The 19,124-nt window shown below is 44.2% G+C and overlaps 1 protein-coding gene and 1 long non-coding RNA gene across 3 annotated transcripts in view; one reads left to right on the plus strand and one right to left on the minus strand.

Annotated features, from left to right (window-relative positions):
* Maml3 (mastermind like transcriptional coactivator 3) overlaps positions 1–19,124 on the plus strand; it is a 392,101-nt gene that overhangs the window by 38,572 nt on the left and 334,405 nt on the right. The gene's annotated exons all lie outside the window — the stretch shown is intronic.
* LOC144366941 (uncharacterized) lies at positions 13,828–18,629 on the minus strand. Its single transcript, XR_013426150.1, has 2 exons — positions 17,875–18,629; positions 13,828–16,517 (listed from the first exon to the last, which is right to left on the minus strand). It is a non-coding gene; the product is annotated as an uncharacterized LOC144366941 (long non-coding RNA).

Raw genomic sequence — 19,124 nt, forward strand, 5'->3', positions numbered from 1 at the left:
CCCGAGGGGTTCTAGGTCCTGGCTGCAGCATCGCCTCACTCAGGTGCGCACACTGGCATGGTGTACAGGTGAAGTTTGCTGACGGTCAAAAGTCTCTAATCCTCTGTCAAACAGATTGCTCCCAGACTTTTGTGGGAGTTCTGGTTGCTTTCTTCTTAAATTGAAAAATAATGATTGTGTGCGAAACCCATCAGGTAGGGAAATCCCTCGGATTATTTATCGGAGTAGAACCTGGTAGGTCTGATTCTCCCAGAGCAGTGCAAGGGCTATGTGACAGGCTCCGGGTGGGCATCACCAGAGGACAGCTTCGGAGGAAAAGCCATCATTAAGCTTAGTCACCTCATTTGCGCAGTCCTTTACAAAATTCAGGAAGCGGCCCTAGAAAGTTCTAGCTAGTCATGCTTTACTTCATATTAGTCATTTGGCTCCTAAAGGATAAGGCCTAAAGGATCCAGGCCTCACCAAACCAAGACACCCCTGGCTTCTGAGCTGCACATGGAAGTTTCTCCATCCTCTATATTTTTGTTCTGAAAAGAACAGACAGCAATATTTTGTCCCTCAGCAATTACTATGCAATTGTATGTGAAATAGAATCAGATGCTGTTTGGGGGAACAAGTGAAATGTGATAAATAATTTGGTCCTGACACAAGAAGAGAAGGACCTCATTGATGAGGTCCTCATTGCCCACATGAATCTGGAACATCTTATGGAACCAGACCCATACCTCCTGGGTCCGCAAAGAATCTTTGCTGACTTTGGCCCTGCCCAAGGCAGACTGGTGGGCACAATGGCTTGTCCCCACCACCTGGCACTGGTGCTTTGGCTTCCTGATCTCTGTGCTCTTACTTTCCTTCTCTTTGACCTTAGTGGCCCCATGACTCCAAAGCCCGGCTGTGTAGCCCAAAGCTAAGCCAGTTCTGGGATTACTGGAAGTGAACCCATGTGATGGTCTGAGCTCCTTGTTTGCATGATCCTTTACTCCCTGTACGACTGCTTCCTTCAGATAGTGATGCTTCTATTCTATATTGAATAGACTGAGACATTTTATTTTTTACATCCCATCCTCGAATATATTTACATTATATGTCATGCTTGAAAAGCATCAAGTCCACGTATTACCTTTAAAAGTGTGGAACATGACTTGCAGAAATGGCTACGTTCCTGGGCAGAGGTGGGGAAAGGACAGTTCCATCTGATGGAACCGGAAAGCAGAGGAAATTGTCATACAATCAGAATGACAGGGGCGAGATTGGCCAGATTGATGTCTCCCACTGGCCAAATTTGGGAGAATTTATGTCATAGTAAATAAGGTAGTTGATTATCACCAGTTTAATAAAATATGAATTCCATTATTTCATATCGATATAGAAACAGGCCAAATGAATAAATGGCAGGGGGAGGTGAAAGCTCTTATTCAGAGTTAACGAGTAAGTATAAAAGGACTGACAGAGATATAGTCATCAGTGTGCGAGAGTGGAAAGTGTGCATTTGATGAACAACAGGGTATTTACACAGTCTCAAAGTATCAACCCACAAATGCCCTAATTAATTAATTACAAAGGCAAATCTAGCTTCGTAGGCAAGAAATCTGGAAGAGATCACTTCATGACAGAGTATCTGACAGATTCCAACTGAGGGTCATTGAATGAGTGGGCCTGGAGTCTTGAAGAATGTCATGTTCAAGAAGACAAGGAACCCCTGGAGAGGGCAGGCTGGGCTGGAGTTGCACCAGTGGGCAAGTTGGATGGGAAGGGCAGATACTTTCTTCTTTTTGATGGTGGGAGCCTCTGGCTTTCTTAAGAGCAGGTTCTTGAGCAAGTGTTAAAAGTTAGCCCTTCACAGGAGACGGAATAGTGGAGAAAAGGCTCTCAAGGTGAAGATTATAGGAGACATTGCAGTTGCCCTGTCTCCTCTCACAAGAGGGTACAGAAAGGACAAGGGCAACTTGAGTTTCCCAGCTATGTTCCTCAAGACATTTATATATATTTAGCCCTTATACCTAAACGATGTTTATCAAATTCTAGAAGGGAAAGGGGAAAAACCCTAAGATGACTTAAGCAAAATCCACAAATGTTTTTTTATGAATATGTCATGTGTAAGTGTTGGTATTGCCAAAATTCCTTGGAACATTCTAGTCATGGCTGGCCATTCAGAGCAGAGATTATGAACATCCAGTGTGTTTGCAAGCATCTCTATCTGTGATGCCTTGCAGAAAATTATGCAAACTCTTGAACTTTTCCATGGATAGGGTTAGCCTCAGTTTCATCTGAGATCATCTTTTTCTGGCTTCCGTTGAAGACTTAATGAACAGTGAGGTGGCTAAGTGATCGAGAGAAAGATAAAAGGCCTGTCCACCAACCACTAAGCAGAGTGGCTGTGTCCCAGAGGTCATGGACTCATCAAGCTTTCCATGTTTTTTTGTAAAATACATCTAATGCCATATTTAATACATGTAGCCCAGGTAAGGTCAGCTCGTAAGTATAATGTTTTGACAGCTGGTTAAATGTTTTGTGGCTATGGTTTTTAGGATTTAGTCATAAATAAAACATTTCAAGCACATTTTGACAGGTGTTTAAATACTAACCTAGGAACTCATTATTTATGTTTAAAAATTACGTCTTGTAATTTTCATTTTGTATTGGGATTGATTTCATCATATGAGATTACTTGTTTTTTCTTAATAGGAGTATTTTAGGTTAACCACAAAGCTAGCACCACCTCATATAACTTTCTGGGAGAAGAAGGATTTATTGTTATGAGGATGGCTGAAGTGAGAGTTAAGCGTGGAACGGTGTCACCAAGTTGTGCTGCCTGCACCCAAAGCATTATCTTTCTCCGTGCCCTTTTGTCCAAATTTTTTTTTTTATGGCTCTTTATAGTTTGCTTTTCAAGTCCACATGACTTTGAATGCTGCCTTTAAATTTAATTACTCTTTCCTGTAAGTACTTTTCTCCACAATGTTTTTCCACAAAAGCACTTGCTGGTCAAAGTTCACCTTTTTTTAAAAAAATCTTGTGTTAGTTGTAGATGGACACAATACCTTTATTTTGTTTATTTATGTGTGTGTGGTGCTGAGAATCGAACCCAATGCCTCACACATGCAAGGCAAGCGCTCTACCACTGAGCCACAACCCCAGCCCTGCTTTTTAGTACTGTATGAGTGAGACTTTTCTCAGAGGCAGGGCTATCTCCACCGCCAGGATTATGCTCAATGCCAACGACACACGAAGTTCGTTTTATTACCCGAGTGTGAGGGAAAGAATGAGGTGCATTGGAGGAAAGGACAGAGGACACACGTTCACACGGAGGCCTCTGCCCAGGCCTCACCTCCGTCTGTTCCAGCTGCCATCCGGTTCAATGTCACTGTGCTTGCTGGCTACTGTCCTGCAGGATCAAGGTCCCTGTGCAGGGTCCGAGCTGGTAGTAATGAAATGCCTTCCATACAGGTCAAAACTGAGAAATTCTGCTGTCTAATTTCCAGACCCAGATTTAAAAAAAAAAAAATGTTAAGAGGATCCTCAACGAACCAGAGTTGTTTTTATCGCCCTCTCCCTCTTGCTGGCTGGTGCATTCCTTGGCTGCAAAGGGACAGTTCACGCACAGTCAGCTACATTTATACCAGTCACAGCCTCCTCCTTCTCCCATCCACCCCCCTTTCCACTTAAGGTTTCTTTTAGTTTTTGCAAAGCAGCCATGTGAGAGGAATAAAATAATTTTGAAGAGCATTATATGGTGGGAATTTTGACAATGAGTGGAAGATGGTAATTACTCTCTTCCATTAGACTCAGTGGCTTTGGACAGATAAGCTGTATTGAAACGTGTGACCAGGGCATGGGATCATGGATTGTCTTTCACTGTTGTCATGGCGACAGTGATGCAGGTGGCCTATAACTGCCGGGCTGTCAGATCTTATACATCAAACTGGTGCTAAGTGAAAATATGTTAGAGGCATTGGGGAAAAAATTGCCAGCGGTGTTTATAGGATCAGCTGGAGAAAAGCTAGCCTACTTGAAGAAAAGATTTCCGTTAAAAGCTCTAGGTGATTCCGAGGAAGTCAGAGTTTTTACTTTTTATTAATGAGATGAAGGTGGACTATTAAAAGGAAAAAAAAATGGCTTCTGGATGTGGCATGGCTGTCTGTGTACACATGATTAACACAATGCCTTTCTTCTTCCCCCTTGAGCTAACGTGATAACACGGTGGCCTCAGAAGAGGCAAGGAGACACCTTATGGTCTAGAAGCTTTGCTTGGGGATCAGGGAGCCAGCTCTGCCCACTGAAAGAGGTCTGAGACGTCTTTTGCCAGAAAGCATCACTGGATTTTTGCTAGTTAGAAGTGGTAAGGAGTCATTTTGTAATATTCTAACAGAGCGCTTTGAGCATTAGCAGATACTGCTTGCTGCCAGGGTTTATGGAAGGTAGGGGATACATTCAACTGGGTGGGGTGGGGATTGTTCCTTGTCAAGTAGTCACCATACTGCTTCCTTTTCTCCCCTCTTCTCTTTTCACAGTCTCTTCTTTCTTTCCTTAAAAATTGACAGACGTCTTCAACTGAAACCCTCACATGCTAAGAGACCACTGGTGTAACTTGCATGTGTGTGATTATGTGGTCCCTTGTCCCAACAAGTTGAAACCTGCTTTATATTTCTCGTGGAATCATGCCATCTTGATAATAGAGGGAGAGGAAAAGTGTGTACATTTCCATTTCCATTTTATATTGAGGGAAACGAGATATTGTGGCGTTCAAAAAGAAGTATTCAGGACAGGACAGGGTGTTCACTGGAGCATCAGAAGGGACACCAGGGTAGTGGGGTCCTTTGGTGGCCTGAGTTAGGCAGTGGCTTTACCTTTGACATTTCTCGGGCATATTCTTAAGCAATCAAGTCTAAGTTCATAGGAGTAGGTGAAATCACTCTTCCAACACATTGGCACATAAATCAATCATACTAACAGGGATTCAACTTAATCCAACACACATATTTTGAACATTTACTAAATGGTAGGTATTTAACTTGGTCCTGGTAATGAGTAGGAAGTAGAATCTCAAAATTATTGAGCACCTAGTTTTAAATTAACCTTCACAGTAATCTTGAAAAGTAGTTAGTTACACCATTATCATTTTGCATTTAGAACTTTGCAAAAATAAAATCCAAATGGGGTACACAAGACTCCAGACTCTTTCTTTTTTCCACCACGTGGTTTCAAGGGATGGACAAGATTAGCCTCTCCTCCAAGGAGCTCAGAGTTTGTTGAAGAGCCAAAGAAGCACTTAATAACTCCAGGGCAGCTTGTTAAGTGTTCCAAGAGACATAGGAATACAAAACAGGGGACAAGTAACTCCCAAGAGGAGCTCAGTGCAGAGATGGCTATTAAAGAGCAAATAGATAATTTGAAGGTAAATGAAGAGGAAAGGAAATTCCAGGCTGGGCAGTAAAGACACAAAAGACTGAGACTATGGCACCTTCTGGAATGGTGTGGGTGTGCACGTGCACCGACAGGGGAAAGCCAGGGCTGGGGAAGGTGGCCAGGTGATTTTCTAGAGCCCAGCGGGCCTGGTCTTAGGTATGCGATTGGGGATTCCCTGTTGGTTGTCGTTGTTGCCTGCGGAGTCCAGATGAGCTAGAGGTCATTGACTTGCATGGCAGGTCCTTCCACGTTTGGCTTTCTGTTTTATTGATGTTTCTCCCTCAGTGCCTTTTCTTTTTCTCAGAGTATGTATTTCGCTCACCCAACCATTGTTGTTTCATTTCAATTATTCTAGTTAAAGGCTTCTTCTACTTAAAGTGGTTTTTGATCCATAGTCTATGAGACCCTAAATGAAAGGAAATATTAGTTAGAATGGGTGAGGACACTGGCCCATCAGTCCTGGATGAATCATTTGAATAACTAAGAGGAGGAGGGGGTTTTATTTGTTAAAAGGACTTCATTGGTAACAGTTCTTCAGTGCTCAGCTTCAGGTGACTGAGCGCTAGACTCAGCCTTCACCTCTGTGCCACACACTGCGCAAGGTGCTCCCTGCGTGTGGTTCATGTACGTACTGGGGACTGGTCCTCCAGCCAGAGGTGTTTAGAAATCCTCTGCTGTTTATTTTCTTGTTTTCCTGAAGACATCATTCTCCTGAAGCCTCATTCCTGGGTTAGCACATTTTATTCCTGAAATTAATCCCAGGCATTTGCTAAACTGTGCCTAATTTTAGACTAAAAAAAGAAAACTTGTGAACTGCTCTCAAGCTGTGATTGGTTGCCAGTGATTTACAAATTGTCTAGGTGAGTACCATACCAACAGTTAAGGGAAAGATAACATTAAAGCCATTAAAGGTGATAAAATTCAGTGTGGATGTGCATGGGTCTCCGTGCCATATGACACAAATATAAAAATTAAAATACTAGTACTTTAGAGGTATTTGAAATATACTGATTTTTAACTAATTAGTTAATTAATTTTTGGACAAGGAAATCAAAGTTAAGGTCACAGTTGCATAAGATAGATTCTTCTTGACCTTCATATTTCACTTATCTGTGGGTGCCTTCGTGTGTGTACTTGCTCGTGTGTGCACACGCACAATTGTATAGTTCTGTTGGATTGGTAATTCTAAGACAAGTGGCATATAGCAATTCACCCAGTATATCATGTAAGGAAATTTACTAAGAGAGAGAGAGAGAGAGAGAGAGAGAGAGAGAGAGAGAAATCCATTGGCCCAAACTGGGACTTAATGAGGGTTGAGTTCAATTAGAAAGACCGTCGTGGCTGAGTGGAAACATTAGTACATCTATCCTTGCCTCAAAGCAGGAATGTCAAATCAAAGACAAAGATTTTTTGAAAAACGGGAAATGGGAAATTAATTTGAGTCCTTTCCCCCACAATCTTTTACGTGTCTCAGAAGGAAGCCGGGTTTTTTCCTTTTTTAAAAGTCACTGTTTACACCAAGACATATCTGGAAATAAAGATGACGAGTGGTCCCTTCAGTTTAGGATGACTGTCCCTAGTGGTGTGGCATAATGCAGAGTGATGGGATTATTAGGAGGAAGTTTTGAAATTGGGATTAGGAGCATCGAGGTGGAAAAACCAGGCTAGTTCGTTTTAAATGGTTTTCGAATTTGGAAAGCCATCTCCTGTTCAGTTGTAAGTTTTTCAGGCATAGGGATGTTTTCCTGGTTTGCACCGGGCCATTGCACTTCAGAAGCCCAGGATGTCAGCCTGGGTGGGCCAGGTCCCCTCACTCCACTGATGCATCTTTGACCAGACCGTGAAGAAGACTTGGGTTTCTTCCACCATGTTCCCCACAAGCAGCTTCTCGGTGATAGGCTCTCTTATGAATTTGTCAATGAAGCTGTTTAAACAGGCAGCTGTTTGTTCTACTTTATCAATACTAGACTTTGTAAACAAGAAAAATGGATGTGATCTAACTTGAAAATGCCCTGCAGGGAATAATCCTGTTCTGTCAGACAGAGGAAGGGCTGATCTGCTGGCTCTTTTCATGTTTAATTCTTATTATTCATTCCTCAAGGTACTAAGAAGTTCTGCAGGGGTCCTTGGCACTTACTTTGCACTTATTTTAGCCCTGAAAAAGTAGAGCAGGAGAGAGGGATTTGATGAACATTTGAAATGAAGCACCAGACTGAGGCCATGATAAGGCAGGCTTCTCAGGAGGCCTTTGGGTCTGTTATCAGGACTGTTTTGGTCACGATTTTAAAGGGCTTTTTTTTTTTTTTTTAAGTTATAAAAAGCATGCTTTATCCAAAAAGACACAGAGCAGGAAAGGACTTTCTTTTACACAATGTCTTTTCCATGATAGGACACATGATCTTAGGTACAAGGCAGGCAGAGTGAGGGTCTTTATGTAGTCAGCTAAGTCAAAGAGCCTCAGGATAAAGATACTTTTGCTCCTTCCATGAGCACTCCGGATCCTCTACTACTACTTGGAAAGTTTAGGGAGAAACACTGGAAAGTCCTTGAGTCAATATCTCAGACAAAGGACAATATCACCAACAGATTACCAAAATATGAACATTAAAATGTGGCTGTGTGATTGTATATCCCTTTGCTTGGTGAAAAAGAAAAGAGTTTTACAATGATGCCTTCACTCTTTTCTTTAAGGTACTGTTTAAGAAAACACTATCAGTATTGATTTTCGGTATCAAAAGATCACCGCTGTTTCAGGTTACTGATGTGATGTATTCATGCTGTACCTCTACCAGGAGAGTAGCAGACGGGTATTCTTGTTTGAGTCATTTCCTTACCAACAGGATGCTTCTGGCTTATAAATGAAAATTGGGTCTCTGCTCTGCTGAAGCTGAGAGTGCAGTTTTGAGGTTCCTGTGGTTGTAGCCAACACTACTGAGGGTGAATTACAATTCTTCCCAGTAGCCATGTCTTATCTGGTAAGGCTTAAGCATCTCACAGAGCCCAGGGAGTCGACCCAGTGAGGGTCAGGCAACAGGCAACACAGATGCCATCTCCTTCTAAGGTACATCCGTTGCTCTGTGTCTCTAATTTGTTGTGGAATTATTCACAGAGAAAAACCATTTCGATATTTCATATCTCTTTAAGACAATACTTGGGCACGTCTTAATGCTTTATATAAAGTCATATCTTCAATATGCTGGTTTAATTTTGTATGAAACTAGAATTTCACATGAAAGGCTTCCTAATGCACAAAAAAATCCTCAGTTCTCCCTCGGAACCAAAACAAACACATACATAAACAACAACAATAAAAGAATTCCAATTAGGATTTTCAGAACACAAATACCCATTTAAATGCACCTAACAATTCTCTGCTAGCAGCCACTTTAAATTATTGTTCTTTTTAAAAGGAAAATCCAATAGAGTTGAAAGCTTGTGCTTTTCTAAATACAAGATGCTTTCTGCATTATCTAAAAGTGGGAGAAAGTCACGTCTTGCTTCTTTGGATTTAACATATTCTAGCTAATCAGAAAATCTTTATTAATTACATTTATGAGCTATATAGCACTCTAAGAAAGTCTTTGTATTATTTTGGTTGCAAAAAAAAAATGTGATGGGAACAATTACATTGTATTTTATCTTGTGATTTTGCAAAAAGCCTGTGATTGCTTTGTGCCTGGGAATGACTTCAGTAGGACAGAGCACTGGTCCTGCCCTGTCATTTGAGAAGAGGGTGGGGTTTTCCTGCTGTTACAGCCAAGTCAGCATCCTGGTGGCAGAGAGGGGATGGGTTTGGAGGTGAGCTGCATTTCATCCCTCGCCCAGTCAGTTTTTCTGGATCTTACTGTTGCCTTTCTGTATGGCTGGGTTTCCTTCTTCCATACTCTGGCTTTACTCCCTGAACTTTGTGTGATGAGTGATTGCACAAGGTGATTTTCTGTCGTCAGGCAGTGAGGTGGTGAGGTGGAACACATTTGGGTGGCCCCTAGGAAATGGCAGGGAGCCAGGTGGACACCCCAGCTCTACCACTGACTAGCTTGGTGATTTTGGAAGTTGAGTGGTCTTCATTGTGTCCCCCCACCCCAAATTCACAGGTTGAAGCCCCATTCCAGATTGCTACTGTATTTGGAGAGAGGCCTTGAAAGAGTTCATAAAGCTAAATGAGGTCATAAGTTATGAGATTGGTGTTCTTATAAAGAGAAAGGGACTGCAGGGATAAGCACATAGAGAAGTGGCCCTCTGCAGGCCTCAGAGAGCGGCCCGGAGAAACCAACACAGCTGGCTCTTTATCTTGGACTTCCACTATTCCAGAACTGGAAGAAAACTGGTGTCAGTTGTTTTGTTATGGCAGAAATAGAAAAGAAATTCAGAAGGATACTGAAATCTCTCTAAGCTCTTTAAGCTGGGGTTAGAAATTGATCTGACACTACAGGGTTCTGTGTGAGAAAGAATGGAATGAAGCAGTTGGCCCAGTGCTATCATGATACCTTCTCCAAGATGGAGAATTTCTGTCTGACAGGCAAGTGTCTATTTCCTATATGACTTTTGGGTGAGTACTTAGCATTATTAAAACACACACACACACACACACACAAACCATGGAGCATGTAAGTTTCAAATTGTCCACCATATTTTGTCTGACTGATATCTTGGAGAAGAACCATGCTTAGATGATTATTTTCTGGTTCCAACATGTGTTACATCTCCTATGAGTCACATTCTCCATACATCTCGGTGTTGTTCTATTTACTGTACCTTACAGATGGTAACAGGGAAGTCTGGCAGATGTCAAGCAAGTGCTCAGCTGACAAATTTCACACATGGAATTGCATGTACTAATTCAGGTCATTTTATGTCCTAGGATCACATATCTGCAGAATAACAACAGTACCTTGAGTTTATGTAAATTTTGGCCAACGAACTGGGATCTGAGGGGTTTTCCACCATGACCTCATTTCACTTGTGGTCAGGTATGCTTCTCCCCAGTTGACATCTAGACACATGAAGGCACAAACATTTCTTCCTCCCCTGCATGGGAGGTGATAGGGACAGAGGATAGATGGAGGATCTCCTGATTTCAGGACAGTGTTTACCGGATTGTTCCTGAAGTTATCTATTAACTACATCTGTCCAAATATTAGTGACAATTCTGTCCTTTCACTTCTCGAAATGAAGAACAGAGCTTAGGTTCTTACCTCCCAGTCGTCGGGTACAGTCTCTTTACTAGATGGGCAATCAGTGAATCTGATGCTCAAAGAAACGGTGTTGGACACCTGCTGTGTGCCACACCCATGAGGGAGGTATAATGTAAAACATGAATGCTTCTTTCAGATGCTGAGATGCGGGAAGTGCTGGGCCCTCGGGCAGTTGTGGTGGTGATACACTTGTGTTATACACACTTCTTTAAGTTCCATTTACCCCTGGTTATTCTATTCATTGAGTCAAAAGTGACTAAGATGGGGTCCCAGTTACCTATTGCTGCCTAGCAAACCACGATAAAACCCTCTGGCTTAAAAAACAACAATCATCGTTTATGTGTTTCTGATTTTGTTGATCATGACTTGAAGCAGAGATCAGCTAGGTGATTCTCTTCTGTGTAGCATTGACTCTGGTCACTTGAAGGCATTTAGTCAATGGCTGGTCTGGTCTGGAGGGACCAGACACCTTAGCAAGATGCCCAGAAGGCTCAGCTCCCCTAGGTCCCCATGCCTTCCCATGTCACCTTGGATTCTCTCCACGTGTTTTCTCCAATAGAGTAATCATATTCCTTACAGCAAAGTTCAGGGTTCTAAGAGACCAAGGCCAAAGCTGTTAGTCCCATCAGATACTAGGTTTGGAAACGGTGTACAATCATTTCTCAACTCTATTTGCCCAAGCAGTTTCAGCAGCTCACATTCAAGGGAAGAGAAAGAGACTCACCTAGGTGTCCATGGGGGAAGGATTTTTCTCCACTAAGGAATTCCTCTGATTTTTAAAGGCATTTTTTTTTTAGAGTTTATTTATTCTATTCTTTCAGGACAAGAAATTATCATCTTCATACAAGGAATGCTAAAACTTCAGGGTTATTTTGTTAAATGAATAAAATTTAGTCTCTGTCATGGAGGAACAACAATCCAGTGGAGAGGACCATCATTGATATGGGTAACTGTAGGTCACAGAGTTTAAGTGACGAACCTGAGAGGCATGGTGTATGCCTGAGTGAGGATCACTGAGGTGGCCAGGGGAGTCTGGGAGGCTGAGCCCAGCCTCGGAGGGAACAGTGATCTCTGCAGATGGGAGGGTTGGGGTAGGGTGGCAGCCAGGAGGGGAGCAGCAGAAGTCAGTGTACAGAGCAGATGGTATATCCCAGAACAATGACTGCAGCCTGGGACGTGGGGGCTGTGGTCATTCAGGGGCAGGGGTGGGTGGTCACAAGAGGTGAGGCTGAACAGATGGGTTGGGGGATTGTGGACTTGGCTCTGAATGCAGATTCATTCTGAATGTGATCCCATTGCAGGATCTGCAGCAGAGAGAGCCGTGGTCAAATCTCCCATGTTGTGAGTGCTACTTCTCATAGCAGGCTTTGGATGATCTGGAGGAGTTGCAGGCAAGAAGCTGGAAAACCAGCTGGAGGGCAGGGGTCCAGGAGAGCTGCCATCACAGAGGAGGGAAAAGAGAGGTTTTGAGCGTGGTATGTTGTGGGCAGGGAGGTTGGAGAAACACCTTTTTCTGAATGCCTCATGTGTTCAAACACCCTGCTTCCACCCCTCCTCTAATTTAGTCCTTTCAAAAATCCTTTTTTTTTTTTCTTCAGATGAAGTCAGTGAGGCTTTGAGACATTTATCCACCTCCTTGATGGGGGATAGCATGAAGTGAATAGGGTTGAGGTTCAAAGCCAAGTGCATTGGGCTAACAAAGTGCTTCAGAATTTTCTCACGAAACCTCATCTCCTCACCCATTAAAAATGACTGCAGTTTTCTTACTTAGGAGATCATGAGATAGATGATTGTACCAGTATCAAAACCAAAGAACTCAGAATTTTGTTTAAGGGTTTTACAGATGTTTCATTGCTGAATCATGTGTGTGAGTGTGAGTGTGTGTGTGCGCGCGCGCGCGTGCACACGAGCGTCTGTATGGGGGGGGGCGGGAGAGAGAGAGAGAGAGAGAGAGAGAGAGAGAGAGAGAGAGAGAGAGAGAATCATATGCTTCTATCTTGAATGTGATTTTTGTAGACACTTGGGGGTTTGAGCTAGTTTCCTTATCAGTTCTATCAACTGAAATGTTTCAGATAAGAAAGGACGGTGAAATACACACTTCATGTTAATTGTGCTGGCCCTATTTTTTTGTTCATAAATTATTCTTGCCCTAATAACTGGTTTTATTGCACATTCGATTCTTGTAAACAAAGATTCTATTGTGCCCCATATGGAACACACCAAGACGTGGGAGGGGGAGCTGGGGAGGAAAAGTAAGAATGAGTCACAGAGCCAGAAACAATGGAGCAGTTCATTTGGGAACTTCCTCTGAATAGAGCTGTGACCCCCCCCCCACCTCCCCAATAAATCACCTTCTTCATTTTAAGAGCAAAAAGGCAAGAGAGACAGCAGTCCATGTTTCTTAAATTCTGTTTCTGCCTAAACCCCAGAGACCAGGGTGTGTGTCACATACCCTCTGCTTCTGGGTTCCCAGGTAAAGCCTGCGGAGGACCAGGAGCCACGGGGCCTTTGTATTCAGGACTCATAGCTGCAGGCTCAATCTCACTTGAAAGTGCCATCCTTGATGAGATCTGGAAAAGAATGGCCTTTGGAAGATGGGGACCATATCCAATCTTCACAGGCTTGCGGAGCCCGCGACAAGTTCTGGTGATAATAATGTGAAGGATGGGGAGAGAGAGGGATCTTGGTTCTCTTTTCTGTGGCTGAGGCTCCATGCCTAGAATAGACTCTGGCACGTAGCTGATGCTCAGTAAACAGTTAGTAAATGAAGGATTGCTTAACTGCCCCGTTCCAGGTTCTGTTAGGCCCTTGACATCGGATCTCATTTAATCTTCATTAACAACCATGAAACCTGGTCCTCCATTCAACAGATGAAGAAATCAGTGCCTAAAGACATTACCCGATCAAGGTCATGCAGTTTGTATGTAATAGACAGGATTCAAACCTATCTGGATTTGCATGGCTTGAATAAACCTATTGAATGTATCACAGATATTTTTGGGTCCGCTGCAAATATTCTTTGTCAGAATATTATTTTTGGTGTGAACCGACGCACTTAACTACGTGCAAATTAAAATTTACCCTGATTTTGAAAATGTGAGGTTCCTAGGAACTCCCTGGATCAAACACAGAAGAGGTGTGGAAGACATGGTAAATAAACAGTGACTACTATTTATTTCTTGCTAGTCTAATGTTATATGGTGGAGAAAAAGAAAAAAAAAAGATGTGGAGGACTCAAAGGGTTTTAGCTTTTAATTAAGTTATTTTCAAGACAAGTTTCTTAATACAGGCAGGTTGACAAAAATACCAAACCAGTGAGAGCCACCTGGGCAACGTTCTGCGGAAACACAGTATGGAGAATGTTGTGGTAACTTCTCCCCTCTTGTCACCAGGAAGAAAAGTGAGCTAGGAGATGCAGTTGTGAAATTTCCAGTTCTGCAGGAATGGTCACATAAGCGGCTGAACTTTGGCTTCCTTCCCGTCGTGCTCTGTGATAAACTCTTTGCTTCATTCCTAGAATTAACCAATTGATGCCTCTGGCTGCCCTTCACCCCTGCTTTTCCTTGGATATGCTCCTTCCATCAATATTCCTTTTGTTTTTTTGGGGGGGATGTGTGTGGGGGGGGTACCGGGGATTGAACTCAGGGGCACTCCACCACTGACCACATCCCAACCCTATTTTATATTTTATTTACAGACAGGGTCTCTCTGAGTTGCTTAGCGCCTCTCCAGTTGCTGAGGCTGGCTTTGAACTCGAGATCCTCCTGCCTCAGCCTACCCAGAGCTGCCGGGATGACAGGTGTGTGCCACCACACCTGGTCGTAATATCCCATTTTGTAATGTTTCCCCTTTTATATTTTCTCATTCAACAGCATTTCCATATAATCCCATTTCAAACTTCTGTCTTGTGAAAAATAACCAGGTTTGGCTCATCCTTCTGCCGAACCACCAGGGAAATGAGTCAAAGAAAGCCAGTTTGGGTGGGCTTCCTTATCTAAGCTGCTCCTGGACAGCTGAGGGGTCTCAGGTGAGGTAGACAAAGTGGACCTAGAGAAGGAAGGAGAGAGATGGAGAGTGGGCTGTCAAGACCCAAAGAAAACTTTCCCGGGTGGAACCTGCCTTGAAATAGAGTCACCCGTGTTCTTTGGCCCTGAATTAAAATCTTAGTCCATTTGCGTTTTGCATGGATGCGGAGGTGTGGGATGTACTGTATTTGGTAGTTTTTTTGGCAGATAGGGTTTTCTGTTTCTCTGTGTTTAAAAATAAAACTGCACATACAAATGTGTTCTCCAGAGTATCGAGTTTTTTAGGTTGAGCACTCTTGGTGGGCCAGCGTGGCGTGGCACTTAGCAGTTCCACGTCAGCTGAAGTTCAGCAATGGCTCATTCGTCAGGTATGTCAGTAGTATCAAAAATGCCCAGATAAACATAATCAGTGAGTTCTGTTCATAAAATATTACAAATTTCTTCTGCCTGTGGCAAATATTGTACGGGCTTCAACTCTTTCTTGCTATCTCAGTCATCATTATAGAGGTCAACAGTGTGTCTTTATCATGGGATGTATTAAGGGTTGTTTTTGGGTGGAACTTGCTCCCAAATGTGAGATGTCCCCAGCTGCTGTGTTCTTTGTGGACCACTGAGCCACATCCCCAACCCTATTTTAGGTTTTATTTACAGACAGGGTCTCATTGAGTTGCTTAGCACCTCACCAGTTGCTGAGGCTGGCTTTGAACTTGCGATCCTCCTGCTTTAGCCTGCCCAGAGCTGCTGTGTTTCATTGAAGTTTGTCTGTCCGCTCTTTGGTACAGGGTTAGCACTTCTCCCATCACAACTGTGTGGGGTCCTGGGGGAGCCTCTTTCCTGCTCACCTCTTCCCATACTTTCTCAAACTTGCTGTGCTGGGAAATGAGATTGTCCAGATTATCAAGGTGGCTTTAAAGCAGGAACAAACAGGCTCTGGACCTAGACCAGATGACCCCTCTGCCAGTTATCTCTTTAAGTTCTCGTGCACCGACTTTCCTGCATGTATTTTGGCTTCTCAGAAGTGTGTTAAACTGAGATCCCTGCTGAATTCTGGTTAGTTAAGGTTTCAAGATAAGTGAGCTGTCACTCTGTGACTCATCCGGTCCTGTTTTAAGCAGCTAGACAGCCTCAGAGAATAAAGGGATGTCTAATCATCTCCCGTTTCCTGTCATGGTTGACGTCATCGTCGTCGTCTTCAGCCCCATCACATTATTAAGTCCCCCAGAGTACGTAAGTTTCGAGACAAAATATGTTACATAGGCGCGCTCATTGGTGTCTGGGAACCTTCTGTCTTTAAATATAGATCATACGAAAATGGATCCGATTCAGACCAAGACATTGATTGTCCCGCCGTAAGTAATAGGTGGCATTGACTGGTAATCAGAAAGCACAAATCCAATATCCCAATCGCCAGGGGCCTACAGTGTGTAACAGGTGCCCGTGGTGTGTCGCTGTGCAGAGAAATACGTCATGACGGCTGTTCTTAAGGAACTTGATGTGGTGACAGTCATGTGCCTGAGCACTGTAGGAGCCAGGAAGAGCGAGTGGCTCCTAGAGTGGGGGTGGGGCCCTCTGGCAGGGTTCCAGGTGTTAACTGGGTGAAGAGGTGGGAGGGGCCGATCTGTGGGGAGGGTGGAGCTGGAGGCTGGAGGCTGGAGCTTCCTGGTGGGGCGGGCCCTGGTTCAAGTCCCTGCTGCCAGGAGTGTGGTGACAGAGGAATAAGAGTTCTTGAAAGTCATGTTGAAAAGCTCAGAGGGTGGGGCAGAGAGCTTGGACCATGATGGAGTGAGACTTTGGTATGAGTTTCTTTCTGGTGGGGGACCAGAGGCCCAGTGTGGAGGAGGATGGATTTGACGCAATCTAGGACTGTGGTCCTCTCCCTGGGCTCTGGGAGCTGGAGTGGAGAAATGAGTGTGGGGTTAAATTCAGAAAGCTCACGACTGGATGAAGGCGATGAGGAGAGGGGCGGTTAATAGGGCCCCCAGCCCCAAGTTCAGGGTCCTGCACAGTCAGAGGGTCACAGAGGAAAACAGTGTGTTCAGCTTCTCATATGCAGGTGTGATCTGTGCCTCCCAGGGAGGCACCCGGCTCCAAGCGAGTCCCTCAGTATGATCTTAGAGAACCTGGGAGTGGCACATCCACTGATTTTGCTGTGTGAAAGTTAGGGACAGTGACTGGGGGTGCTGGGAATAAATAAGGGAGGAAAAGGCAAAGCTTTTCCCCAGCTTATCAAAATCAAATCTGACATAAAGAAGGAAAGGCAGACCTGTTGCACCCCAAGGGCCAGTACTCAGAATGACGTCTTTTGAGAAAGAGGCGGGGCTCCTGCCTCAGCCAAGTGGCCCTGGGTGCAGTTGGTGGCAGCAGCCCAGGCTGAGGAAAGACAGCTCCTCTGTAGCCAGGGGCTCAGATCCGTGCTGCTGATTGGCCCCTGCGCTGTTCTCCGCCACGGATGGCAGGCTGCCAAGCCTCCACTAGGCTGCCACTCACGGGGAGGGCGGGAGAAGAGGGATTTGCTCCTCCATAAAGTGTCTTTTGGCTTTGAGACAAAAGAAAAAGAACAGCTTATTGCACACTTCATGACCCAGAGAGCCAGCTATTATTGATCAGCTGAGAGAGAGAGGGAGAGAGGAAAGAGGAAGGAAGGAGGGTAGAAGATGTTCCAATAGTTTGTTCAGCTTGAAGCAAAATTTAAAATATATATATATATACAGAGCTGAAAGAAAGAGAAAGTTTCTCTCGTGAGGCCCAAGTTCACCCTGCAGCCACTGTGGAGCTATTTGCCATCTTTCCAAGTGCTCTCTGGTCACCGGAGATGGTCAGAATGAGGACTGAAATGAGCATGAAAGGAGCACAAAGATTCCAAATTTAAGCTTTTCTTAAGTAGAAAGCTGGAAGAAGATGAGCAGAGCCAAACCTGAGTCCCCCCACCCCCACCCCCATGTGGCTGGACACAGTTGCTGGTCCTCAGCACGGCAGCCTTGGCCTCTGCTAAGCTTGATTTTACTTGTGATTTTTCTTTGTTATGCACTGAACAGTTCCCTTGTCTGGCCTGCAGTGGGGAGCAGATAGCCCGAGGATAGCAATTAGCTAATGCAAGGCCCAGTCTTCTTTGCACAGCCCGTGATGATGTGTACAATCCTGCTGGCATCTCAGCAGCTCTTTCAAACCTTCCCTCTGCACAGTGGGAAGAAGACAGGACCATCTTCTGAGAGCCCCTCCCATTTTCTCCCTCCCAGATTCCTCCTTACCTGGATGAAACCCTGGTGCACATGGACCTTGCCTGCAAATAGAACTGACGGCACTGCTACGTCATTGGGCCTGGCAGAGCTCATTGGCAGAGAAGTTATGAGTTTTATTTTAGACCAGGAGGAGACAGGCTGGGTAGATCTAGCTAGAACAGGTCTCTTCTGGCTCAGGCCCTCCTCCTGCGGTTGCTGGGGTTTCAGAGGATGGAATGTCAGAGAGAGCTAGCTGCTGACTGTAGCCTGAGCAGGACTAACTCAATGCTATTCAGCAGGGGACACTAAGATGCTGACAGCCCAGAGGTGGCTCTCCACCCAGCTGGCTGCTGATCTACCTCCATGTTGACCTTCCAGTTGCTCCTAGCTGTAGTGCACTGGGCAGGAGCTCAGTCAGCAAGGACCCCGTGTGTTCCTCAGTTTCTTTCCTTTTCCCTTCCCTCTTAAAAACATGCATATATCCCTCAACTAGATCAAGTGAATTCCAAAAGAAAGACTCAGGCTAGGTTAATGCATTTCAAATAAGATGCTGCCTCTGCAAATGGGAGGTTCCGCTGTGGAAATAAAAGCTGTACTGCAGTGTACAAGGGTATATAGAGATTTGATCCAGGAAGGCATAGTAAACCAAATATTTGAAAAAAACAAGGATCCACCGAGCAACCAGAAAACGTATCTTTGCAGAAACCTAAAAAAATCTGTTCACATGGTCTGGCAAGCTTTGATTCTGATTTAATTATAAAAATTCACATCTGGTTGTACCTTTAAGGAATCTTTTTTTTTAAAATAAATTTTTGTCATCTGAGTACACAACTTACCCCTAATCTGTACAACATGACAATAGAACACAAATATAATTTCTAGATATTTTAACTCAGGGCTGCCTGAGAATATTCACATTGGAGCCAAGTTATAGATGGATCAACACCCTGCGTGGGAATCCATCTGGAATCTGCTGGCAGCGAGACCTGAATTAGACTTTTCTGGTCTTCCCATTTGTAGACTATGCCTGTCTTGATTTTTGCAATAATATATTACAATAATCCCTGCTTCCTTTTCTCCTAGCCTCGTTTGCCGTCACTAAGCAGCAACATCTCTACTGCTCTAATGTCACCATCATTATTCTTGCCATGGCATTTTGGGGTCAGATGTTCCTCTTTTTGGTTGCCTTAGTGTGGAGCCAGTGCCGAGCACAGCTGCAGTGTGGTCATGGAGCCTTGGGGTCCTCTAGAGCTGTCTGTGGCCCCCACTTCCGGAGCAGA

Source organism: Ictidomys tridecemlineatus, chromosome 9 (genome assembly GCF_052094955.1).
Source record: "Ictidomys tridecemlineatus isolate mIctTri1 chromosome 9, mIctTri1.hap1, whole genome shotgun sequence".
In the NCBI taxonomy this organism is placed as follows: domain Eukaryota; kingdom Metazoa; phylum Chordata; class Mammalia; order Rodentia; family Sciuridae; genus Ictidomys; species Ictidomys tridecemlineatus.